General features: G+C 40.9%; 1 pseudogene; it reads right to left on the bottom strand.

The window, feature by feature from the left end:
- Positions 1-4685: 4685 nt before the first annotated feature.
- LOC118401702 (epidermal retinol dehydrogenase 2-like) lies at positions 4686-19098 on the bottom strand (annotated as a pseudogene).
- Positions 19099-19138: the final 40 nt, after the last annotated feature.

Here is a 19138-nt window from a genome sequence, read left to right as displayed (position 1 = left end):
CAGAAATATTTACACCCCTGGGTCAATATTGTGTAGAAGCACCTTTGGCAGCAATTACAGCTGTGTCTTTTGGGGTAAGAGCTTTCCCCACCTGGATTGGGCAGCAATCCTTCAAGCTCTGTCAAATTGGTTGTTGATCATAGCTAAACAAACAATTATCAGGTCTTGACATAGACTTTCAAGTAGATTTAAGTCAAAACTGTAACTCGGCCACTCAGGAACATTCGCTGTCTTCTTATGCAACCACCCCCATGCTTGAAAATATGGAGAGTGGTACTCAATAATGTGTTGTATTGGATTTTCACTTCGTATTCAGGACAAAAAGTGAATTGCTTTGCCACATTTTTTTGCAGTATTACTTTAGTGCCTTGTTGCAGACAAGATGCATATTTTGGAATAGTTGTATTATGTACAGGCTTCCTCCTTTTCACTCTGTCAATTAAGTTAATATTGTGGAGTAACTACAATATTGTTGATCCATCCTCAGTTTTCCCCTGTCACAGCCATTCAACTCTGAACCTGTTTCAAAGTCACCATTGGCCTCATGGTGAAATCCCTGAGCGTTTCCTTCCTCTCCGGGAACTGAGTTGGGAAGGACGCCTATATCTTTGTAGTGACTAGGTGTATTGATACACCATCCAGTGTAATGAATAACTGTACCATACGCAAAGGGATATTACATGTCTGCTTGTTTTTTTCAACCCATCTACCAATAGGTGCGCTTATTTGCGAGGCATTAGAAAACCTCCCTGGTTTTTGTGGTTGAATCTGTGCTTGAAATTCATTTCTCGACTGAGGGACCTTACAGATAATTGTATGTGTGGGGTACAGAGATGTGGTCATTAAAATATCATTTTAACCACTATTATTGCACACTCCTGAACTTATTTATAAAGGGGATGAATAGTTAAACTTGGACTCAAAACATTTCAGGTTTTCATTTCTTATTCATTTGTAAAAAATAATAATAGTAATAATTCCACTGACATTATGGGCTTATGTAGGCCAGTGACAAAAACAGCTCAATTCTATCAATTTTAAATTCAGGCTGTAACACGTCAAAATGTGGAAAAAGTCAAGGGGTGTGAATACTTTGAAGGCACTGGATGTTATAGCAATGTGGTGCTCCTTGACGGCAGAGTCTGACGTGGTACACATGCAACGACAGAGCAGGGGAACGGGACAAAGGGCCTGTAATGTCACATTGGAGGGGAATATGCTCATGTCATATTACTCAGAGACAAGCAGTGTTCATCGTTCCCCTCTTTGACTGTATCTTTGTTGGTGCATGCTCTAGTACATGGTTTCCCAACTCCGGTACTCGATTATCCGTAACAGCACACATTTTTATTGTAGCCCCGGACAAAATTTCAACTTATCAAGGGCTTGATGATTAGTTGACAAGTAGAATCATGTGTGCTTGTCCGGGGCCACGAAACATATCTGTACTGTTGGGGGTACTCGAGTACAGGAGTTGGGAAACATGGCATTTGGATACAGTGCATTCGGTAAGTATTCAGACCACTTGGCTTTTTCCACATTTTGTTACATTACAGCCTTATTCTAGACTGGATTAAATACATTTCTCAATCTACACACAATACCCCATAATGACAAACCAAAAACAGGTTTAGACATTTTTGTATATATATATATATATTTTAAATTAACTTATTTACATAAGTATTCAGACCCTTTGGTATGACTCGAAATTGAACTCAGGTACATCCTATTCACATTGATCATCCTTGAGACGTTTCCACAACTTGGAGTCCACTTGTGGTAAATTCAATTGATTGGACATGATTTGGAAAGGCACACACCTTCCAGAGTTCCTCTGTAGAGATGGGAGCACCTTCCAGAAGGACAACCATCTCTTCAGCATTCCACCAATCAGGCCTTTAAGGTAGAGTGGCCAGACGGTAGCCACTCTTCAGTAAAATACACAACAGCCCGCTTGGAGTTTGTCAAATAGCAAACCATGAGAAACAAGATTCCATGGTCTGATGAAACCAAGATTGAACTCTTTGGCCTGAATGCCAAGCGTCACATCTGGAGGAAACCTTGCACCATCCCTATGGTGAAGCATGGTGGTGGCAGCATCAGACTGTGGGGATGTTTTTCAGCGGCACGGACTGGGAGACTAGTCAGGATCGAGGGAAAGATGAACGGAGAAAAGTACAGAGAGATTCTTGATGAAAACATGTTCCAGAGTGCTCAGGACCTCAGACTGGGGCAAAGGTTCACCTTCTAACAGGACAACGACCATAAGCACACAGCCAAGACAACGCAGGAGTGTCTTCGGGACAAGTCTTTGAATGTCCTTGAGTGGCCAAGCCAGAGCCCGGACTTGAACCCGATCGAACATCTCCGGAGAGACCTGAAAATAGCTGTGCAGCAACGCTCCCCATCCAACCTGACAGAGCTTGAGAGGATCTGCAGAGAAGGATGGGAAAAAACTCCCAAATACAGGTGTGCCAAGCTTCTAGTGTCATACCCAAGAAGACTCGAGGCTGTAATGGAAGCCAAAGGTGTTCAAAGAACCGGGTCTGAATACTTATGTAAATGTGATAGGTTTATCTTTAACAAAATGTGCTAAAATGTCTAAAACCTTTTGCTTTGTCATTATGGGCTATTGTGTGTAGATTGAGGGGAAAAAACTATTTAATCCATTTTAGAATAAGGCTAACGCAACAAAATGTGGAAAGTCAAGGGGTCTGAATAATTTCCGAATGCACTGTATACTAGACATTAATTATCATATTATTCAGATGTACTCATGCAAGTACTGTACATGCCATTGTCATACTATACTTAAACATCTGATGACCCTGTTACATAGAAAGCAGATTGAAGACCTTTTGATGGCGCTGCAAAATAAATGAACTTAGAATGAAATATTTGATATTTTCAAAACAAACTGATATGATCGCTTGATGCAATATGCCCTGGGCTGTATAATATTGTTATGAAATATTTATTTTATTTATTTAACCAGGAAGGGCTCATTGAGATTTGAAATCTCTTTTTCAAGAGAGTCCTGTCCCAGATAGGCAGCACCAAGTCCTTACACAATTACAGACAGACAACATGAAAAACTACAGGTAATCTATTGAAAAAAACATATAATTCACAAGAGTATAACAAAATCATAAAACAGATAATTAAAAACATTGACATATCAGGGACTGGTATGTCACATTTAAAAACACCAATCGGGACAAGTTCTTCCAGTTTAAAAGTATTTTGTAAGGCGTTCCAAGCCGATGGTGCAGAGTACATAAAAGCTATTTTACTAAATTCAGTTTGGACATTTGGAACAGTTAGCAGGATAAACTCCTGCCGAACGAAGCGTGTACCCACCACATTTCTGAACAATAAAAATGCCCAAATAAAATGGTAGTAAACCCAAAATGGCTTTATAAATAAATGATTCCAGTGACTGAGCCTACGATTGACTAGAGAAGGCCAGCCAACCCTTGTATATGAAGTGCAGTGGTGCGGTAAGGGTTTTGCAGTTTAAAATACATCTCAATGCTCCATGGTAAAGCGTGTCAATTGATCTCAAACACTGAGCAGAAGCATTCATATATAAAATGTTGCTGATACTAACCTCCTTCTGGCTTCAAATGAAAAACAGGCCTTATTTCTAAATTAAAATCCCAACTTCAGCTTAAATTCTTTTGTAAGTTGTTGAATATGCAAAATATGCAAATTAAGCCAATGACTTGAGGACTTTTGTTCCCAGTAGCCTTCTGATTAGGTTGTAGAGAGGTCAAGCTGAGTGTCAGTACCCAAATGGCCCAGCTCTTACAGCAAAAACTGTTCCCCCATCGCCAGGGGCTTGTTCAGGAGGGTACAATGTTACAGGAAGTTTAGATAAAAATGTAGATGTGTGTAGATAATAACATATGGCCATAGAATGAGAATCATACCAGTTGTGCATCAGATAGTTAAAACAAACTGAATACACCCCAGTAACTACTGTCTTAGCACCGACTAGGTTTGCACTGGGTATGACTTTGGTTTGCTGAATGATCGCAGACTATCAGGAGACAAAAACGTACAAAATATTTATTAACATTTTTCCAGTATTCACATATCCCAAGGGGATTCAGAATTATGGCCATATAAACAGTTCAACATACTCACACCCATCCACAACCCCAAAACTGCATATCTAGTTTTTAATTTATGCACAATAATGCATTTCATTTTACAGTGGCATTAGGCACATTCAAACAGCTTTGACATATTTTTGTAATGCAGTAGTAGAAATGTTTTTGGAATAATCAACTCCTTCACTCACTAGTTCCCTAAAATATATCGTTATGGAAATCCATCAATGCACATGTCAAATCCTTCAGCAGGGCTTTTGGTGACGTCTGTTTATCACAAATAAATAAGTAAAAAAGTGTCAGAATCCAACTTTTGTACCAATGATGATGCACCAACACTATGCAGATGGAATTCCCTGATACCTTCCATAGCCCATCTGGTGAAAATTGAATGCGGACAATTTACCTAGAGCCATTATCCAAATGTTGGAAAATTATGTTATAATAAGAAATATCCCCTTGGAGTCTTCAAACAGTGTGAAATGCAGACAGCTGTTAAAACCACAAATCTACACTTTGCTATCAGTAGACAATGACGCTGATGCTGATATCGAAGGGGGTCAACTTAACCTATTGACCTTACTCAAGCCACCTGTGACCATTTGGTCCATTCGTAAATCCCTACCATACATGGTCTACTGTAATCTGACCACTTTAGGACACCTGGCCTGTCTGAAGACTCATACTAACATCTGATCTTGGATCAGGAACAGTAAAAACAAGCTGCAAAAGCAAAAGTGACATCTAGGGCCAATATTAACCATTGAAATACTTGAATCTACTTTAGGTGGGGAGGCAGGCTAGAGAACTAGACTGAGGGCAACCTACCTGAGGGCAACCTACCTGAGGGCAACCTACCTGAGGGCAACCTACCTGAGGGCAACCTACCTGAGGGCAACCTACCTGAGGGTAACCTACCTGAGGGTAACCTACCTGAGGGCAACCTACTTAGTCTGGATCCAGGATAGGCAACAACAGAGGCCACCAGTCCACAGTAAGCAGCATGTCGTCTAGTGTAAAGTAAGTACTTACATGTTTGTTGTTGATAGTGATTTGTGTACACACGCTAAGAGAGGAAGTCTCCCAGCACCTTCGTTACTAATGTCATAACACAATCGTCAATTCCACCCTGTCAATGCCGAGACAAGGCCTTCCATTTCACGCTTCATAAAACCAATCTCAATTTAAAAAGTCTCTTGTTCAGTTTCATGTCCCATAAAAACAGAATTGGCCCTGGCTCTTAAAGGGATTGCATATTCATTTATTCATGGATGAATAAATACCCTTCAGCAGGGTCATCTCAAACTTTTCATGAGAAAAACTATTACAAATATGCAATGAGGATAATAACCTCTTATAAACACAATGGCAACTTTAAAGTGGGAAATGTAATCCCATATACAGTAACACTTCTTATAGCAGATAACTTACTTAGAATTGCAGCCATCGAACATGCCAGTGTTCATGAAGTGTGGACACACAATGGTAGTCTTGACACCATCCTTCCCCGTTGCCAGCAGCTCCAGAGCCACAGACTCAGCAAAGCAAATAGCAGCAAACTTGCTGGAAACAGTAATCTACCAGGAGAGAAACACATGCGTTGGCATACAGTAGAGCAGGTTAAACAAAGGTCTCAAATCAAATTGAATTCGTCACATGATTCGTAAACAGGTGTGGACTAACAGTGACATGCTTACTTACAGGCCCTTCCCAACAATCAGATAAAGAAAATAGAGAAATAGAAGTAAAACACTACAACATAGAGGATATATAAAACAGGTCTCCACATCAAGATAATACTAACTAAATTGTGGAATTGCATTGTCCTTGAACCATTTGCTGTACAGCCTTATTCCAAAATGTATTACTTTTTTTTTATATATCAATCTACACACAATACCCCATGATGACAAGTTTCTACAACTTGATTGGAGTTCATTTGTGGTAAATTCAATTGATTGGACATGATTTGGAAAGGAACACCTTTCTGTATATGGTTCCACAGTTGACAGTGCATGTCAAAAACCAAGCCATGAGGTTGAAAGAATTGCCCGTAGAGCTCAGAGACAGGATTGTGTCGAGGCACAGATCTGGGGAAGCGTACCAAAACATTTTGGCTGCATTGAAAGTCCCCAAGAACACAGTGGCCTCCATCATTCTTCAATGCAAAAAGGTTGGAACCAACAAGACTCTTCCTAGAGCTGGCCGCCAGGCCAAATTGCAGAATCGGGGGAGAAGGGCCTCGGTCAGGGAGGTGACCAAGAACCTGAAGGTCACTCTGACAGAGCTCCAGAGTTCCTCTGTGGAGATGGGAGAACCTTTCAGAAGGACAACAATCTCTGCAACACTCCACCAATCAATCCTTTATGGTAGAGGGGCCAGACGGAAGCCAGAAGGAAGCCACTCCTCAGTAAAAGGCACATGACAGCCCACTTTGAGTTTGGAGTTTGACAAAAGACACCTAAAGACTTTCAGACCATGAGATACAAGCTTCTCTGGTCTGGCGAAAAAAAGATTGAACTCTTTGGCCTGAATGCCAAGCATCACGTCTGGAGGAAACCTGGCATCATCCCTACGGTGTCTTTCTGCCCCCGAACAGGCAGTTAACCCACTGTTCGTCATTGAAAATAAGAATTTGTTCTTAACTGACTTACCTCGTGAAATAAAGGTTAAAAAATATATATTTAAAAAAAAATGGTAGTGGCAGCATCATGTTGTGGGAATGTTTTTCAGCGGCAGGGACTGGGAGACTAGTCAGGATTGAGGGAAAGATGAACGGAGCAAAGTACAGAGAGATCATTTATTCATGAAAACCTGCTAGAGAGCACTCATGACCTCAGACTGGGGCGAGGGTTCACCTTCCAACAGGACAACAACCCTAAGCACACAGCCAGGAAAATGCAAGAGGGGCTTTGGGACAAGTCTCGGAATGTCCTTGAGTGGCACAGCCAGAGCCCGGTTTTGAACTCGATCGAACATAGCTGTGCAGCGATGCTCTCCATGAAATTCAATGTTGCGTTTCCAGGCTAGGCTACAGGCAGTGTAGGCTTTGTTCTTGCCCTGCACCAACACATCTGATTTAGTCAGTCAAACATTGATTAGCGTTCAGGTTTCTTGGTGCTGGACGGGAACAAAAGCCTGTACACCGTTGCTCTCCAGGACCAGTATTGAGGAACATTGGAGTAAGTCATGCACACACATGCATAGTAGGTGATTTACGTACTAGTCCATTGACACCAATCAGACCCGCTGTGCTAGCAACACTGACCAGGTGACCATGGTTGTTGACAGTCATCGCTGGGAGGAAGGCTTTATAAGTCTAGAGAGAAAGGAGAAGAAATCAGGGTAAGAACTTCCACAATGAAATATGAATTTCAGTTTGCTTCAGATCTGTGTTCACTGGAGGTAGAGTGAGTGGAATTGCCACAATAAGGGAGATGATTTAGGATATTACTTTCACATTTCAATGCCTGCATTGATAAAGACAGCAAGGGAGGGAAAACCAACAAGATAGTTGTGTTGATGTCAGTGTAGCAGATGTGAGCTGTAAGCACATTAGCTCACCCAAGTGAGCCATGGTGTTTACTTCAATGGTTTTCTCAATGAGGGAGTCTGGCGCGTCCATGAAATTCCTGCCTGTGACGATGCCAGCATTGTTTATGAGAATGCTCACATCCCCCACCTCTCTCTTGACCTGAACATAGATGTGTTAATACGTCCTCTAAAAGTCTAAGTCGTTTGGGGGGGTGTTAGTATACTAAACTAACATATAGAGTGGTTTTAAGATACCATGGCTCATTATTTAGTTATTCGATTTGGAATTTTAGTAAAACCTTTTAGGTATCCCCCAAAAATATTGAATTTGTCTTTTACTACTACTAGCCCATAAAACGCATTGAATATCATTTATAAATAGCAAAAAAAGACAGTAGCATCTATCCTATATCTAGGAGATACAAGAAATCTCTATAAATATTTGTTTATGACATATTTAACCCCTTATTTTTGTTGGCACAAAACTACTTCCATAATTCTGTGATCGTAGAGCAAAATGGAGAATGGTGTTCATAAGCATCTCCCCTTTCCATAGAGTTGTCATGTTAGAGTGAACAGAAATACCAATGCAACATGTAAAGTGTTTGTCCTGTGTTTCATGAGCTGAAATAAAGTACCGTATAATACCCTATAATGTTCCATATGCACAAAAAGCTTATTTCTCTCAAATTTGTTTACATCCCTGTTAGTATTTCTCCTTTGCTAAGATTATCCATCCATCTGACAGGTGTGACATATCAAGAAGCTGATTAAATAGCATTACACAGGTGTACCTTGCACTGGGTACAATAAAAGGCCACTCTAAAATATGCAGTTGTGTCACAACACAATGCCACAGATGTAACAAGGTTTGAGGGAGCATGCAATTGGCATGCTGACTGCAGGAATGTCCACCAGAGCTGTTGCCAGAGAGTGTAATGTTCATTTCTCCACCATAAGCTGTCTCCAATGTTGTTTAGAAAATTTAGCTGTTTGTGTAACCAGCCAGGGCTTCCACATCCGGCTTCTTACCTGCGGGATCGTCTGAGACCAGCCACCCATACAGCTGATGAAACTGTGGGTTTGCACAACCAAAGTATTTCCGCACAAACTGTTAGAAACCATCTCAGGAAAGCTTATCTGCGTGCTTGTCGTCCTCACCAGGGTCTTGACCTGACTGCAGTTCGGCGTTGTAACCCAGACTTCAGTGGAAAAATGCTCACCTTCGATGTCCACTGGCACACTGGAAAAATGTGCTCTTCATAGATGAGTCCCGGTTTCAACTGCACCGGGCAGATGGTGTGTATGGTGCCGTGGAAATTCGACAATCTGAAATGAATCATTCTTTATTGTCAGCTCACTGGAGAGGTTCCAACAAACTTGATGCACCATAGTGAATGTCTGTCAGGAGCTCCCACAAATTTCTGTGTTCTATTCATGTGATGTTCTATAAACCCATGTGTTCATTGAAGTTGTTGACTGAACAAATCTTCCTCTTATCAGTAGCTGCAATTTTGCAGTACGTCCAGACCATGTTGAGAACAAAGGAAAGACATCTCAGTTTCAAGGTCTCAGCTTAGAGAGAAGCCTCGTGAGGTGTTGGTCTGTCACATGTTATGAACCAGTATTGGTCGGTCACATAAATGAAACAAAACGGTAATGATTAATTAATTATGCTAAATCATGCAAATATAACTTGTCTGTGTATAGCCGTATATAAGACAACTGCTGGGTCTGCCCAGGTAGAGCTCCTGATTGACATGTGTACTATGGTGCATTGAGTTGGTTGGAATCTCTCCAACGCGCTGACAATAAACGATTACTCATTTAAGATTGACTTCAAGTGTCCCTGTGGAAGAATTTTCCCACAACATGTACAAAGTAAAATTCACATTCCACCCTTTTATCACTTGTATGAAAATAAATCATTACATTTTAAGGTAAATATTCTTTAACTTCCATACCTATCCATACCATACTTCCATACAATACCATATTTCTTTTGAAGTAAGGGAAATCAACACATAAAACCAGACACTTCATTTCAATCCCTTCATTCTGGGTTGTACAGTCCAATTAGTATGGTAATACTATCATAACAAAGTTACTTCTATTAAATGGGAGTGAATTTATCAACACTACACGCACACAGCATGGTAAATAACACAATTTATACAAACTAAGAGACAAAAACACACGCCGCAGCCCATTTGGGAATTTGGGATCCCTAACTTCCAAACAGGGATTCCAACCAAGTTGTAGGTGTCCACTCCAGTTGTGGGGAATTATTCTCAGCAACAGTGGCAATGTATTCGGCGAGATCAGTCATATTAGAAGAGTGATCTGGGACAAAAGTACAACATCCATTGCCATTGATTGCACAAGTGCCCCCTTGACCTGCCAAAAGATAGTCGAGCCTCTGTTTTGCAGAGCCAGTTTACGCAATTATTTTAGCATTTCCAGTTATCTCCCGTATTTGGTCTAGGGTACATGCATATTTGTTTTTCACAGGAAAGAGAGAGAACACGTTATAACAGTTTCACACCAACCTTGAAAGGAATGAGATTGGGGCAAGGATAGCCCAAGCTACAATCTAGTGGCTCTCCTCACATTTTAGGGGCATATCTGTCTCTAGAAGCCTTTCCAAATCATAATTATAACTACTGATAAATTATCCAACCCAAATTTAGGATGACAGTCCTTAGTGCTTCATGTTGGTTTTGTCACTTTAATTTAAGACCGTCAACTTAGCAGAATGTGCATTGTACAGTATATACAAATCTTATTTTTCTAGCATGAAATTCTCATCAATTGTAGTAATGACAGATTGGTATCTCAATGCATTCTTAGTCTAAATTACTATAAATGTTGCAATGTGCAGACCTCCACAAATCAACCTGACAATTTTGGATAAGCCTAAATGAATTACGGGCACTGTTGACCACCCCCCTCTCGGCACCCATCCTTCTGGTGTTTCTACATGTTCTTCAGATAGTGTTTCAGTTCATCCTCCCAATGGCACATGTTCAAAGTGGATGACCCTTGATAATGTCTCTCACCTGAGCCGCCACTGTCCTTTACAGTCCATTATGTCTTTGTCCATTTTCCTACCAGTACACCAGGCGTGTTTGGATGGATCTTTCTCCATGCTCACTCCACATGGACTCATGTCGCACTCCTGAGAGAAAAGGCAGTTGATAGTTTTGACTAGATGCTGTGTACAAGTTGCTGGCTTGGACTCGGGTCTCACGGTAGAAGTGGTGAAAGACCATACTGAACGCCATTGTCGTCATTGCTTCAGCCGGTTAGGGAAGGTTGAGGTTCACCCAGTTCTTGGTCAAATTATCCCTTCCATGCATCTAGATATCATCTGTGGTCACCTTCGTCATTACCTCAAAAGTGTATTTTACTCAACACATCTGAAGCTCTGAGCATATTTCTGTCGGTCTGTTTAACACAAGTGGCTATTCCTCTCGTCTGTCCTCCATGCTGGAGCAGTTGTAATCTTGGCGATCTCATTGCAGAGTTACAGGGTCAGGGAGTCGGAGGGCTAATCCTTAGGGAGAAATCCCGACCATCCAGCAGACCCAATCTGGAGAAATTTCTTATTGAAGCAAGATAAAAACAAAACAACATCACTCGAGGTGGGGAAAACTTCAACCCATTTGGAGTAACTCAACCATTACCAACACATTTTTCAGTTTACTGGAAGGCGTGTGAAGAAAAGCTATTTGCATAATTTTCAAAGGCCCAGGGAACCAAATTTGCATATTTACCATAGGGGATCGGTAATACCCCTTTGGATACATGACTCTCACATCGTGACTCACATCGTGACTCATGCGTACCAAAAAAACAACAACACTGCCTGTTAAATAAAAAATAACTCCATAAAGGAAATAATTAATAATCTCATACGGTAATTGTAAAACAGACCAGAGACAGGTATCAGGTGACAGGTGTCCCACATTCAGGGGCAGCGCTCTCTCCCTGACATTCACGTGGCCTGAAAGCACACATAGGACTATTGATCAATTATAAACTTGTTAATGATCCGGGCACCTTTAACTGCTCTCCCAATGCACTTGCCTTAGGAAGCCTTTCAAAGGGAGAGATACAGTACATAATCATTGATAAACATGTCAATATGAAGCCTGTTGATTAACAACTCCACTAGGACCTTCAAAAAGTTGGTGCTGGCTTATCAGCTCAATATTCAGGACTAAAACCATTTACTTGGATCTACTTTAATTCTCGACACAGTTCAACGTAATGAAAAAAATATTGTTTTAGATTACATTACCTTATTTAAATCAATGGTGCTACCTAAACTATACAATTGAGTAATTGTCAAAAACTTGTCTTATTCAATTATTCATACCTCTGTCCCAAATTCCCACACTGTCTCTACCAGGTGGCGAATCGCATCTCTGCATGTCTGGCAGACATATCAGTGTGGATGACGGATCACCACCTCAAGCTGAACCTCGGCAAGACGGAGCTGCTCTTCCTCCCGGGGAAGGACTGCCCGTTCCATGATCTCGCCATCACGGTTGACAACTCCATTGTGTCCTCCTCCCAGAGCGCTAAGAACCTTGGCGTGATCCTGGACAACACCCTGTCGTTCTCAACTAACATCAAGGCGGTGGCCCGTTCCTGTAGGTTCATGCTCTACAACATCCGCAGAGTATGACCCTGCCTCACACAGGAAGCGGCGCAGGTCCTAATCCAGGCACTTGTCATCTCCCGTCTGGATTACTGCAACTCGCTGTTGGCTGGGCTCCCTGCCTGTGCCATTAAACCCCTACAACTCATCCAGAACGCCGCAGCCCGTCTGGTGTTCAACCTTCCCAAGTTCTCTCACGTCACCCCGCTCCTCCGCTCTCTCCACTGGCTTCCAGTTGAAGCTCGCATCCGCTACAAGACCATGGTGCTTGCCTACGGAGCTGTGAGGGGAACGGCACCTCAGTACCTCCAGGCTCTGATCAGGCCCTACACCCAAACAAGGGCACTGCGTTCATCCACCTCTGGCCTGCTCGCCTCCCTACCACTGAGGAAGTACAGTTCCCGTTCAGCCCAGTCAAAACTGTTCGCTGCTCTGGCCCCCCAATGGTGGAACAAACTCCCTCACGACGCCAGGACAGCGGAGTCAATCACCACCTTCCGGAGACACCTGAAACCCCACCTCTTTAAGGAATACCTAGGATAGGATTAAGTAATCCTTCTCACCCCCCTTAAAAGATTTAGATGCACTATTGTAAAGTGGCTGTTCCACTGGATGTCATAAGGTGAATGCACCAATTTGTAAGTCGCTCTGGATAAGAGCATCTGCTAAATGACTTAAATGTAAATGTAAATGTCTCTCTTACAACCTGTTGAGTTCAGTGTGTACTCGAGGCCATCTATTGTTCCAATGGAAGCTTATCTCTAACCCAAACAACAGATGACTTAAACACAAGAGCAGTGGACCAGGCCTCAAAGAGTGAGCGTCCTCTAATTTAATATATGTCCCAATGCTCAATCCCTCCATTTTACTTCTTCAAATTACTAAGACATCGCATTATTGGAGTGCTATCTGAAAGCCAATTACAATTCACTTTGTTACTTTCACTAATCTCCATATCTGTTTCTTTCAACTAGGACTCTCTTCTCAATCTACTACTACTAATATACACGGATCAGTCTCAAACAACATTCTGCTTTTTCCCCTATTGCAAGGTTTAAAGCAAAAATGATACACCTTTGTCCATATTGGAAAGCATGGTTTACCTTTTAGCCTACCCTAACAATGTTACATTATATATTTATTTCAAATTTCTATTGGATATTCACTTTTAAGATTAACATGTAATGCTTTGGAGGGATCCATATGTATTAACTGGGTTGGCACAGTCTGTCAGTCCTGTGTAGACAGCACGCTCAGTCCATAATAAGTCTGGCACCTGAGACAGCATAGACAGGGAAACAGATGCAGTTTCCATTTTGCCTACTCACGAATTGGTTTAGAATGTCATCATTCGGGATTTCAATGAAAAACACCATCAGGAGTATAATACATTGTAGCCTTAAGTTTAGTTAACAGAAAATCATTGGTTCTATTTAACAGGGTATGGGGTTTATTTCAAAATGTATTACCAGGGTGGAGGAAAATCACATAAGGATTTATAGTTATTGGTTAGGAGTAAGTCAAGTCCCGTATAATGGTTTAACCTTATCTTTATCAAATGATCCATAAAGGGACCACTCTGAACTCAAATCATTTACATTTACATTTAAGTCATTTAGCAGACGCTCTTATCCAGAGCGACAATCAAATCCAATTTTATTTGTCACATACACATGGTTAGCAGATGTTAATGCGAGTGTAGCGAAATGCTTGTGCTTCTAGTTCCGACAATGCAGTAATAACCAACAAGTAATCTAGCTAACAATTCCAAAACTACTACCTTATAGACACAACTGTAAGGGGATAAAGAATATGTACATAAAGATATATGAATGAGTGATGGTACAGAGCAGCATAGGCAAGATACAGTAGATGGTATCGAGTACAGTATATATATATGAGATGAGTATGTAAACAAAGTGGCATAGTTAAAGTGGCTAGTGATACATGTATTACGTAAGGATGCAGTAGATGATATAGTGTACAGTATATACGTATGCATATGAGATGAATAATATAGGCTAACATTATATTAGGTAGCATTGTTTAAAGTGGCTAGTGATATATTTGACATAATTTCCCATCAATTCCCATTATTAAAGTGGCTGGAGTTGAGTCAGTGTCAGTGTGTTGGCAGCAGCCACTCAGTGTTAGTGGTGGCTGTTTAACAGTCTGATGGCCTTGAGATAGAATCTGTTTTTCAGTCTCTTGGTCCCAGCTTTGATGCACCTGTACTGACCTCGCCTTCTGGATGATAGCGGGGTGAACAGGCAGTGGCTCAGGTGGTTGTTGTCCTTGAGGATCTTTATGGCCTTCCTGTAACATCGGGTGGTGTAGGTGTCCTGGAGGGCAGGTAGTTTGCCCCCGGTGATGCGTTGTGCAGACCTCACTACCCTCTGGAGAGCCTTACGGTTGTGGGCGGAGCAGTTGCCGTACCAGGCGGTGATACAGCCCGCCAGGATGCTCTCGATTGTGCATCTGTAGAAGTTTGTGAGTGCTTTTGGTGACAAGCCAAATTTCTTCAGCCTCCTGAGGTTGAAGAGGCGCTGCTGCGCCTTCTTCACGATGCTGTCTGTGTGAGTGGACCAATTCAGTTTGTCTGTGATGTGTATGCCGAGGAACTTAAAACTTACTACCCTCTCCACTACTGTTCCATCGATGTGGATAGGGGGGTGTTCCCTCTGCTGTTTCCTGAAGTCCACAATCATCTCCTTAGTTTTGTGTGGGTGTGCAAGTTGTATATTGTTATTATTATTTATATTGTTAATTCATCTTTATCTCTAGTAACCCATTATATATTTGTGTTACATCGCAAATTCCTCCTCTACACCAGTGTTCTATTCATACAGGTGTTGAAATATTCACTCATGTGCTATTTAACAACATATTTGGTACCTTCTTTCATATCTCCACATATATAATGATGTTATACCACCACTGATGAGTCATGTTATCCTCATGTAATTTAAAATCATGTCACCCTCAGAAACATTTTATCCTTATTACTAATGAGACGTGTAATCATGTTTTCCTCGTTACTAATCGTGACATGTTATCCTCTGAGACATGTTACTCGAATGAGATTTCTGAGACAAGTTAGCCTCTACCTGTAGACACCGCCCATCCTCCTACCCCCAGAACCGTAGATAATGTTATAGATCGAAAAACTCAGCTCACACAGAACTGGAAAACTCAGCTTACATTCACACTGGAGGTAGTCCCCTGACAGCTCTTATTCACTCAGTACATTATAGCTAAATTTCTATCAGCTTATTATCCATATTTCAAACTCTTATTATCCAAATTTCAATCTTAATAGTAATCATTTCAATCCATTTATTATCCATATTTCAATCAGCTTAACACGTCCTTCCACACTTACTCAACCATACACAACTTTCACATCCGCATTCACCTAGTAAAAATAATTACTAATGACTTATTACCCCATGTGCATCTTCAGCGATTATCTTGTTACTTGCTATGCACCGTATGCATCTCCTGTACATATTTAATAACAACACGTATTCATAAACAACTTGTGTTATTTGTAGTGGCAGCAGACCACGTAGACATTTCTTATAAATGCCTACAGACAGCTGTCAGCGGGGCTTTCCAGGGTACCGTTACGGCCCTCGCTCTAGTCTTTTCATAAGCCTTCTCTCTAGAAAACTATGGGTACCTTTTTATGCGTTACTTACCTTGATTTTATTTTTAATCATTTAAATGTATTATACATATTCATTTAAATTGACTTACTGAAATCAGAAGACATGTCCCTCTTTTGTTTGTGGTTGATGCGTCTCCTCCTGGACAGCTCACAGACGGGAATTTCCCTAATGCTTCATAAAATGCGCCACCCACCGGTTTCTCGCAGATCCCCACTGGAAAGCTCCGCAGGCAGATTCAATCATTCTGTTCGTTGACACCAAATTGTCAGAATTCTTACACAGGGACACTCAAAGTCAATCTTAAATGAATCATTCTTTGTCGGCATGCTGGAGAGGTTCCAACAAACTTGATGCACCATAGTGATTGTCTGTCAGGAGCTCCCACAGGGCAGTCCCGTTTAGTTTCTTTATATACTGATTAGACATGTTACATAGGCATAGTTCATAGGGTTGGTTCCGTCATGCGTCTGGCATCGTCTCCTATCTTAAAGAACCTCTGTGACTCGTTTCAGGAAACTAGGCGTATGTCGCACATCACTTCTTCACAGGAGAGGCAAAATTAGAAAAAAAATTGGGGGGCAGAAATTCCTTCTGGAACATTTGAACTTATATGTGCCTTAATTAAAAACTTGTATGCCATCTGTAAATACAAATAAAATTGTTAAATTATGAGTGTAGTGTGTAGGTCATACGGTTAGAACCCCTCAGACAGAAGTTAACGCATCCCCTTTACAGACTTCAAATGAGTCCCGTGGGGCTTGTGGGTGAGTCGTCGAGCAAAATGGAGAACACCATCGTTCCATAGTGGTCGTATTAGTTTGTAGGCCTAAAAATGTTGTAAGAAGACCGATTTTCGGGATGTCTCATGATCTGACAAGCACCGCTTTAGCTCAGCCACCTTCCTCCACGGATGTGGAAGGCAGACACAGGCGGATGCGGTGGAATGAGACCAAGCCCATAGATATCCATTTTAGACTGATAGATTTGAATGGGTATTTTTAAAATTATGTCACTTACAGTAGATTGACACATGGGTGCGTCAATAGACGTAAGGATTTAACATTTAAAAACACACATGACATCTTTGTCTCTTACATCCTGGCAACCCAGTTATGGTAAGGAATATTTAACACTGTTGCTACGTACTTATGGACATGGGTAACAGGTTGAAGGGGTTTTAAAAGATTGCCTGGAGTTTAAAACAGACTTTTACATTTGATGTGACACCATTGTTCCATCATTTGGTGTTTTGTAGGTTTGGGCGGTATCCAGATTGTCATACCGACCTTGTGCCATACCGGGATATTCAGTAACACTGGGCATTTTTATACATGACCCTAAGCATGATGGGATGTTAACTCATGAACTACACCGCTGTGGAAGCACCTGCTTTCAATATACTTTGTATGCCTCATGTACTCAAATGTTTACTGTATTTTGGCAGTTACCTGTATATGCGACATTTGTATCTTAAAGCATAACTGAGAAATAATTAAAGTACAAATGTGACATTTTGTCCTTACCCAGGCGTCCTTTAAGACTCCATAATGATCATCTGGAAGTGTTACAAAGCTTGCTCTGTAATATGAGTAGTATTTTGATTTAAATAACAATTCTTACATTAATTTATGAATATTGAAAAGTCTAAACATTAATGTAGAAAATTTACATTTTTAGATTGAGCAAATTGTTCTATGTATTATTAAACACACTATGTCCATATCAATGTTCCAGAGTGGGATCTCTGCTACTTTTAGAGTTAGAATCCAATCTGTGAACATGACCAACAGAGTGAATGTGAAAATGGATTCAAAATGGTCACCCTGTTACTGATTTTCAGGATGTGCAATGATATGTGCAAGTAAAAGGAGGTGCTGTGATTTGTTGCATTGCCTACTATGCCAATTCCTCTGTATAAAATAGGTGTAAACTTGGAAAAAGTTATTGAAAAGGTACATTTATTTTTTTTAAATATTTAATTTAAATACTACTCATATTACAGGGCAAGGGGTAAAGCTTCATATTACAACTTTTTTGCTCCAAAGGAGCATACTATGGATTACATTGTGAAAATCCAAAAGACCATGGTATTTTTTTGTTCTAGTTTTGCAAGGAATCACCATCTGTCATGTGGCTTTACTTACGTTCTCAGAAACACTGGACATTTGGTAACCAGCTACTCCCTCGTTTCCCATTCATTCAACGTGCCTCCAGCACAATAGATTTTCCAAACATCAGTTTGCTTTGACAGACAGTTTACTACACACAATGGAAAGAAGGGGGGGGTTGGTCAACCTCCATGATGACTGTAGTAATAATGAACAAGTCACCAGCAGCATAAGATAAAGCCGGGCAAGTTCAGTGTAACGGAATTACGCTGAGACTCAGATTTTTCCCTTTAAAAATGTAAACCGAACAAAAACCATTGATTTCAAAGTTGAACAATCCATAGAACTCTATGCACAAGGGCTACTTTTAACATTTACGCTGAAAAACACATTTACAGGAAGAACTGTGCAGATACAAATTTTGGTTACCAAACATTGGCTCTGCAGTTTTCCAGTGGAACATTTTTATTTTATTTACTGTCAATTGTTCAATGTAGTCATTGTGCATAGAGTTGTATGGTTTGTTAAAACTTTGAAATCAATGTTTTTTGTTTGGTATACATTTTAAAGTTAATAATCTGAGTTTAAGCATAATTTCTGGTTTGTGGAATTGCCCAGTTTGCATTTATAGGTGAACGCATGCTTGCTAACAGGTGAAAAATCTTCATCACTGAGGGTCGGTGCAGGTCCCCTGGTCCCAGATACACCATAATCAAGTAATCAAAGTCCTTATGGAAGATGAGTCATCAATTGATTACCTGGTCAGCCACTCTGTAGACCTTCGCCTTGTCACTGCAGTCACACAGGTAGTAGTGGACCCTAGTTGCCTAGTTGCCCCTTTCTCCTTCACTAGTCTTGCAGTCTCCTTCATGCCCTCCTGGTTGACATCCCAAAGAACCAGAGACGCCCGGGGGGCAAGTCAGATGAACGGTCTGACAAATGCCTCCATGTTGTAATAGATGGACATTACAATGAACAAAGATTTCCAAGAGGACATTCATATTGCTGACCCCTGGAAAGACAGTTCTGTTTGTTTTGGTT

Source organism: Oncorhynchus keta, chromosome 23 (assembly GCF_023373465.1).
Source record: "Oncorhynchus keta strain PuntledgeMale-10-30-2019 chromosome 23, Oket_V2, whole genome shotgun sequence".
In the NCBI taxonomy this organism is placed as follows: Eukaryota; Metazoa; Chordata; class Actinopteri; order Salmoniformes; family Salmonidae; genus Oncorhynchus; species Oncorhynchus keta.
Note: the sequence above shows the minus strand (reverse complement) of the source record. Positions and strands in the feature narration are given on the sequence as shown.